Genomic DNA, 8,178 nt, shown 5'->3' with positions numbered 1-8,178 from the left:
GTGGGGGTGGTGGGGAGCCTGCTCCAACTCTGGTTGATTCTCACTGACTTCAGATACCTCCCCCCCTCTACCTGCCACCACCATGTTCCTTCAACCGCCAGAATTCCCACGGACTGTCCGCCAGGCTCTCTCGTGTCCTCGCCTCGGTCTCTTTTTGCCCGTTTAGTGTGTTTCTCTGGGGAGTTGACTTGTCAGCCTCACCTTTTCTCTCCTCCTCCTCCTCCTCCTCTTAACTTTCCACAGCCGGGGCACCCAGGCTCACAACAGCAGACCTGGATCCAGGCAGTGCCAGCCCTGGGCTTGCCATCCCTGGCGTCCTCTCCCCTCCCGCCTGCAAACCCCTCACTCTTCCCGCTGCGGAGGGAGGGAGCCTGGCAGCCTGGCAGGGCAGCTCTGGGGAGAGGGGCGCGGAGGGCAGGTGTTCTCAGTGATGGTCGGGCTCCCTGTCCGCCTGCTCCAGGGCCTGCCCTGTCAGGTCCGGGCGCTCCTGGTACTTCCTCCTGAAGTCCTTGTGGGACAGTCGGAGGGAAAGTTACCCAGCGAATTGGGTGAGCGACAGAAGAGTCTCCATCCTGTCCCCTCCAAATAGTTTCACATGCTTCCCAAGACAGTTGGGGATGACTGGCCCAGCCCACACGCACACAGTTCCGACCTTTCCCATGCGTTTGTCCAGCACCAGAGAGGAAGGTCAAGATCATCACAGATACTGTCTGAAGTCCAAGACCCATGCTGAGAAAAGAATCTAGCAGAATCTTCTTCTTTTTTTTTTTTTTTTCTTTGCTTGGAATCTAGGACCATACCACCCACCTCAGGATCTGCCTAAATAGAGGGTTTGTGGGTGTTCCTGGCATGGGCTGGAATTTTAAAATCCTACCGATTTGCATTTTTTATGCACCCTAGGTGGGAGGTAGTGAGGGGAGGAAGACAGAGCCTGTGGGTGCCAGGAGAATAGGAACGGCAAGCAGGCATCTGCACCGAGCTCAGCTCCAGGTCCTGGTTTGCACCGTCTCCTGCCAGGGGCCGGAGCCCCCGGTCCCCAGGAAGAGGAAGGGGAGAGGCCAAAGTTCCCTGCTCCCCATTAGCTTTCATTTGGCCCTTTGTTTGAGCAGCTTCAGCCTTTGACTCTCTTGGAGAGGAAGCCAAATGCCTGGCCTGGGGCCCAGAATGACACTCAGATGGGAGAGCTATGCACCCCCGCAGCCCCATGGGGCTCCAGCCCCGCCCCTGTGCCAGCCCACTGGGGGAAAGGAGACAGAGGAGTGACAGGCAGAGCTGTTAGCATCTCCTTCACTCCCCGACACCTCAGCCCCGTGCTTAGGTTGCTGAGCCAAATCTCAGCGCCTCAGTTTCCCCAGTGGGAGTGAAGGAGAAAGCAGAGCTGAGTTGGCCCTGGCTCAGCCCTCTGGCTCTTGTAAGGGTTATGTGGGGGGTGAATTCAATGCAGCTTGAATGGAATAGGAGGTGTTGGCTTATTGATCCCCCAGGTCTGCAGTAGGGTGGGAAAGGCATGAGGTTTGTCATGAATTTGAGGGTGTGTGTGTGTGTGTTCCTCCCAGCCAGAACCATCCCCGCCACCCAGGAGGACTGGCTTTGCAGTGCGTGCCCAGGAACGGCACTTGTGGAATATCGGTCAAGTTCGACATTTATTCCATGAAATTCCTTTCCAGCAGCATTGGTCCCGCAGACACTGTGGGTTAAACCTGCTGGAAAGGGGAATAGTCAGGGGCTGTGAAGCGGTCTCTGTCCGAGGCCTTCTCGCTCCCCTCCTGCCTCCCGACCCTGTCCCTGGCCCAGGAAAGCTGGACAAGAGGAGTCTGTTCCTGAAAACCAAAGCAGCAGAGCTTCCCAGTTTCCTGAAGCAGAATATTTGCTCTGTAATGAGTGAGCTCGGGTGGGGGCGGGGCGGCTGAGGGTTTGGGGATCCTGGCTCCATGTGGTTAATGTCTAGAGAACCGGCCCCTGGGCTCTGCCTGGACAGTACGGTGGGATCGGGTTTCAGGGATGAAATGTAGCAGCGAAATAGCAGCAGCTGACACACTTCTTCATCAGAACACGGGGCTTGGGGGCTGCAACTACTCGGCCAGGAACACATCTCTCCCAGCTCCAGCCGCCAACGAGGGGCCCTGCCTGGAGCACAGGCCTTGGGACCAGCTGTTCCTTACACTCCGCTCCCCGAGGGCTTCTAACAAAGGGGTAGACACGGCACACGGAGGAAGCAGATGTAAGATGCTCACAGGGCGTTCCTCATGAGTTCAGATCAGTAGAGAGCAAACAAAGTGCACACAGGCTGAGCGATGGGGCTCGTGAAGTACAGCCAGGCTGGGAAGGCTTCCTGGAGGAGGCGGCGGTGGATGGAGGCCAGCTCTTGGAAGGCCCACCCCAGCTGAGGCCTAGGGAACCAGGAGAGGGACTTCTCTCAGGCTAGAGAAGGCCATCCTAGGACAACGCGGTGTTGCTAGAAGGTAGGCTGCTAGTGGCCACAGTTCAGGAGGTTTTGGCATCTGGAGGAGGACCAGGCCTAAAGGCAACGAAAGGAGGAGAAAGGGTGGTGACAGAGGAGACACGGCAAGATCAGCCTTCAGCTCTTGGTGCAAAAGAGCACATTTCCTGAGGCAGGTCAACGCTTTTGCAGAGGACCTCACACTGCGGGTCCCTTGATGCGTAGAGCTGGGGCAAAGAGGAGTTTGGACGAGCTCGGCCAGCGTGGCTCAGTGGTTGAGTGTGGACCTAAGAACCAGGAGGTCACGGTTTGATTCCTGATCAGGGCACATGCCCGGGTTGTGGGCTCATTCCCTAGGGGGGGTCCTGCAGGAGGCAGCCCATCAATGATTCTCTCGTCATTTCTATTTCTCTCCCTCTTCTTTCCTCTCTGAAATCAATAAAAAATATTTGTTTAAAAAGAAACGGAGGCAGAGGATGGGCTAGAAGGCTATTAGAAGAGTCTGTGCAGGAATGTGAAAGCCTGAACTAGGAAGGAGAAAAGGAAGGGAACTTTTTGAGGTCCCTTGGATGCCCGAGGAACTTGATTGACCGGCTGCGGGGGGACAGGAGCCGAAGCTGTCGGGGAGAAGGGCTTGGTGAGGCGGAGAGGCCAGCGAAGGGGCGAGATTGGGCTCCTGTGTCTGTCTGCTTCTTGCCGGAGCACACGGCCCCCGGGAGATGGTCCGGATGGGAGAGTGGGCTCATCCATCTCAGACTTCCCCCTTTCTTTCCCGTCCTCCCTCTCTGGTTCTTGGCAAAGTTTCTACTCTACCTGCCTGCTGAGCCCTCCAGCCAAGGGCAGGGCTGTGAAGGTCCCCATTCACTGGGCTGGAGAATGGGCTGCTTGGCAAAAGCGGGCTTTTCCCATTTCCGGCCCTGAACCTCCTTGTAGCTTCCAGAGGGGCTGAAAGGCACTGTGTGGGGAGCCTGGGAGTGAGGGGAACGGGGGGGAGACAGGCAGGGCACACTGCCAGGCCCATTGCTGAGCCGGAGCTGGTGTCAAAGGACCCGGCTGAGCTGGGAGAGGGTGTGAGACGGCTGCTGGAGGCACAGCTGTGGGACCGGTCAGGGGCTAGGAGAGGGCGGGAGGGCTGCTGAGGATGCTGGCGCCCCCCTTTCCCACCGCCACTCCTCCCACACCACGGCGGGCCCAGCGAGTGCCCGGCAAGGGTGCTGGCCATGGGCAGCTGACCCCACACGTCCCGCTCGAGGGCTGGGGCCCGGAGGTCCAGGATGCTGGGGTCTGGCTCCCCAGCAGCAGCGTCCCCTCTGGCCCAGGGCAGCCAGGCCCTTCGTCCTCTGATGAGTTGGTGGAGAGGTGCCTTCCCTGGCTCTTGGAGTCCCTTCCAGACATCATGTTCTTCTCTCTGTACGATGGGACTTTGCACGGCCACTGGCCAGCCTGGTTTCTTTTCACAACAATCCCATGAGGCTGAGAAGTCAGGGGTAAGGATGACACGGGGAGCCCTTGAGTAGGGGCCAGCCTGCGGGGCTCGGGTCCAGTCCAGTCCTCCCACGAATACGCAGGAACCTCAGGCAGTAGATCGGCGTCTCCACTGTAAGTGCGCAACGTGACGTAGGTGATGCTCAGATGAAAAACCAGTTTTAGAGCGGCCATCTGCTCCCGGCAGGTGACATGCATGTCATCTAGGTTCCTATATAAAGCACTTCCACAGGCCGTAGATACAGGTAAGGTATTAAATACTAGTAAGAGCCTAGGCCATATGCGGATATGGTGAGAATTGTGAGGGGAGTCTTGGGAAGAATGATCTGGAAACACTGAGGGAGAAACTGAACCTCCTAGTGGGGAGGACTCCTGCCACCCCTGCCAGCCTCCCGGTCACCAGGGGGTCGGATCTGGCCGGGGAGAGGGGAGGGTGAGGGCCCCTGCCCACATGGGAAGGGTTATCATTTTACAGATTCAGAAGCCGAAGCACACAGGGTGGTGCATCTGCCCAGAGTCACGTGGCTGAGCGTCAGCCTGACCCAGGCCAGGCCTCAGACCACAGCCAGTGGCTCTGCACAGACCCAGGAGCGTGCCTGGGCGTCCGGCTCTAATGTGGGAGGGAGCCAGGCTGGTTTCAGCCACAGCGAGAAAGACTAAAGTTGGACATGAAGACACATTTCAGAAGGAAACACGTGGAGGCTCAGGAGGGGCGGGATGGACGGTGGGTGGTGGACGGATGCTAGGAGCGTGGGGGTGGGGGGCCGCCGTGTGGCCTTTCTCAGGAAAGATTCCCACACCGTTGCTGGGACAGGAGAATGTTCGCAGTAGAGGAGACAGAGGCAGCTGTTAGCTCCATCCCCACCCCGAACAAGTGGGGTGTGATGTGGTCCCCGACCCCAGGAAGGGCCTGAGGCTCTGGGAGGCCGGCTCCGTGGCTGGGATTCCCTGCTGATGGTTTCTAGCTCAGGGCCCTTTCTTCCCTCCCACCCCACACTGCTCTCCTCTCCCTCTTCTGGTCCTGGGGCCAGAAACCCCGGGAATGGGGATCGAGAAGGTCCCACGCTCTGGACCAGACAGCAGCTTGCCCCTGGCTCTCTCTCCAGGGGTGACATCATCCCCTCGGGGTGGGAAAGGCAGCTGCCTCTCAGTCAAGACCCAGCCGCGGCTCCTGCCTCCGTTTCCCACGCTCGGCTTCCTTCTTCCGTTCCCCCCTTCAGTGTCAGCGCTCCTGGCTGGCTGACAAGTCCGCCTGACCATGGGCAGGCGGATGCCAAGGCTCCCCCTTGCCCTCCCCGTCCCGTGTGGGGCGCTGCTAGGACCGGACTAGAGATGTTTCTCCTGGATCAGACGAGGTGGATGAATGGAACCCAGTCATTACTGTGCATTCAGGTCCACTGAGGAAGAATGTTCTGGAAGTTCTCAGGAAGCCTTACGTTCAGATGACAGCCCCAGTTCACCTCCAGGCTACTTACAGTCACTGCCGCACCTGATCCCTCCAGAGCTGTACCCACGAGGCAAGAAGTCTTATTCCCATTTTAAAGAAGGGAGAAATCGAAAAACAGGATTTCAGTAACCCGCCCAGACCACACAGCTCGTACCTGGTGGAGGTGGGATTTGAATCCTGTTGCATGTGTCTCCAGAGCCCAAGAGCTCAAGCAATACAGAGTGCCCTTTTCCACACGGCTGTCCTGTTGGCTCCTGTGGACGTAAATGCGGCCTCTGTCTTACGGACAGCCCCGAATTCACACATACCCACATGTTCGTTCTCCCTGGAAAACCGCACAGATGCCAGCATTATTTCTCAAGGATTTGTCCATACTGGGAGAGACTGAATGGGGTCATTGCATTCCTCCCCTGCCTCCGACCTGGACTGTGTTCAGCCTCGCAGGAGGCTGCAAGCTCAGGCTCCTGGTCTCTTGGGGAAATGAAACCCTGAGATCTGTCCCAACTCCCTCTCCCTGTGCAGTGAGGTGTTGTCCGAGGGCAGCAAGCAGTCTGTGGGGATGATTGGGGTGTTCAGTGGTATTCAGTTGTTTTTTGTTGTGTGTTTTTTTTTAATCACCCAAGGAGTGAGGATACTTTTCCCATTGATTTTGAGAGAAACATCGATGTGGGACACATCGATTAGTTGCCTCCCACAAGTGCCCCAACTGGGGGCGGGGATGGAACCTGCAACCTAGGTACATGCCCTGGACAGGAAATTGAACCCGAGACCCTCCAGTGCGGAGGCTGATGCTCTAACCCCCGAGCCACGCTGGCTGGGCAGTGTGGTATGATGGAGCAAGTGCAGGGTGCGAGTGGGGTTCTGGGCAGACATAACGAGAACCAGTCCCTCCCTCAATCTGTAGATGCACAATAAACGTTGCCCGAGTGACAGAGGAGCCGCGGGAGGGGAGGGGGGGCAGGAGCAGCGGGGCCACAGGGAAGGGCATTTACTAATAAGTGTCTCAGAAGAGGACAGGCACTCTGGCGGCCGGAAGGCCTTGGAGGAGGCTTCTGCATTTCAGATGGGAAGGCGGATGTGAGACATCTGGGGACAGGAACGGCCCTTCAGTGGGAAGGGCGAAAACGACCCCTAGGCTCTAGGTCGGGGTGAGGGGAGAGTGGCATGGGGGGCGGAAGGGGGCAGGAATCGGGAGTCAGTGGAGCAGTCAGCCGGGAAGGGACCAGGGAGACTGAGGATGAGGGCTTTGCTCTGGGTCTCCCCAGCTGAGGAAGGCGTCGGGGAGGTGGTAGCCAGAGGCCAGAGCGAGGGGCCCCAGGAAGCCAGCCGCCCCCGAGGCCACTCGGAAGGCACGGGCTGGCCCAGGCCGTTGGCTGTCAGGGTCCGGCCGTGTGGGGGAGGTGCTGAGTGTGGCGACGCCCCGCTCAGCAAAGGCCTCTTTCTTTGCCCCCAGAACAGTCAGCCCTGCACTGCCCTTAGTGGGCTGGCTCGGGAGATCCTGCCCCTGGGCCCCCACACCCCCCAGGGCCGGGTTGGCAGGGTGGGGTTGACCCTGAAGCCTGAGAGGGTCAGCTGCCCGTGCAGCCCTGCAGAGCCTCTGTGCTGTCCTCCCGTCTCCCGCCCCCACCCCCACCCCGTGGGCTGAGCTGTGTGCATTAGGACCAGGCGGGGAGGTAAGATGATCCCCACGGGTCTCTGGGGGGCTTAGGAAGCAGATGGCCCCCGCACAGGAGGGCTGCTGCTGGTAACCTGAGCAGAGCTGGCGGACCCAGGCAGCTTGGGCCCGGGGACAGAACCTCATGAATGTTATCAGACCAAGCATCCCTCGCCCAGCCTCCAAACTCGGCCCTCGCCCAAGTCAATCCCTCAGCCCCTTCCAGCTGGCACCTGGGACTCAGGCCTTAGACACCCACAAAGGGGCTGGGGAACTGGCCCCCCGTGTCCCCACTCTTGGCCCAGTGGGCCAAGAAGGCAGGAAGGGCACCAGAGCCGAGCGCCAGAGCAGCTGGGAGAGGACAGGTGTTCAGGAGAAGGACCCGGAGGAGCCGGGCGAGGGGTTCCGCAAACAGGAGCTTCCTGACCTCCTGACCTCCGCCCTGGCAGCCAGATGTGCACAGCAGTGAACGGAAACCCCAGCCGACCGCTTCTCACAGGGAGTGTGCTCCTCTTCCCCCACGGGGCACGGGCAGCCTTCCAGCCCCGCGCCACTGCTGCCGTCTTGAGAGTGCTGGGTGGTGAGGACTAGGGCGTGTGGACAGAGCTGTGCTGTGTCTGAATACCCCCTGTGCGCTGTGACCTCAGGCGGTTACTTCACCCACCGTGGATAACTCATTTGTTCAGCTGAGAACAATGATCTGTGGAGATGAAGGGCGATGATGCTTGGAGCGTCCTCAGCACCATTCCTGTGGCATAGTTCATACTCACAAAGCGTCATTGTCCTTGTCGTCGTCATCTGGGGGCTCAGAGGCAGGGGCACAGACACAGGAAGGACCACAGCTGTGCACCCCCCACCCTGATCTCAGCTCACCTCTTACTATGTAATCTTGAGCAAGTTACTTACGTGCCTCAGTTTCCTCATCTGTAGGATGGGAACACTAGTCACTCCCTCACAGAGTAGTGGGGAGCTTAAATATAGGTTCATTTGTACGCAGGCATCTATGCATCCACCCACGGGGTGGAGAGCAGCGCCTGCCACACAGAGTTGCTGGAATGTTATCCTTTATGCAGCCACCCTGGTGTTAAAGGTCCTTCTCCCCAGCTCTGGCCTGCTCTGGGCTGGGTTGTACAGATGGGGTCACTGGCAGCT

This window comes from Myotis davidii, unplaced genomic scaffold, assembly GCF_000327345.1.
Source record: "Myotis davidii unplaced genomic scaffold, ASM32734v1 scaffold217, whole genome shotgun sequence".
NCBI lineage: Eukaryota > Metazoa > Chordata > Mammalia > Chiroptera > Vespertilionidae > Myotis > Myotis davidii.
The sequence above is the reverse complement of the archived record's forward strand: the minus strand, read 5'-3'. Positions refer to the sequence as shown.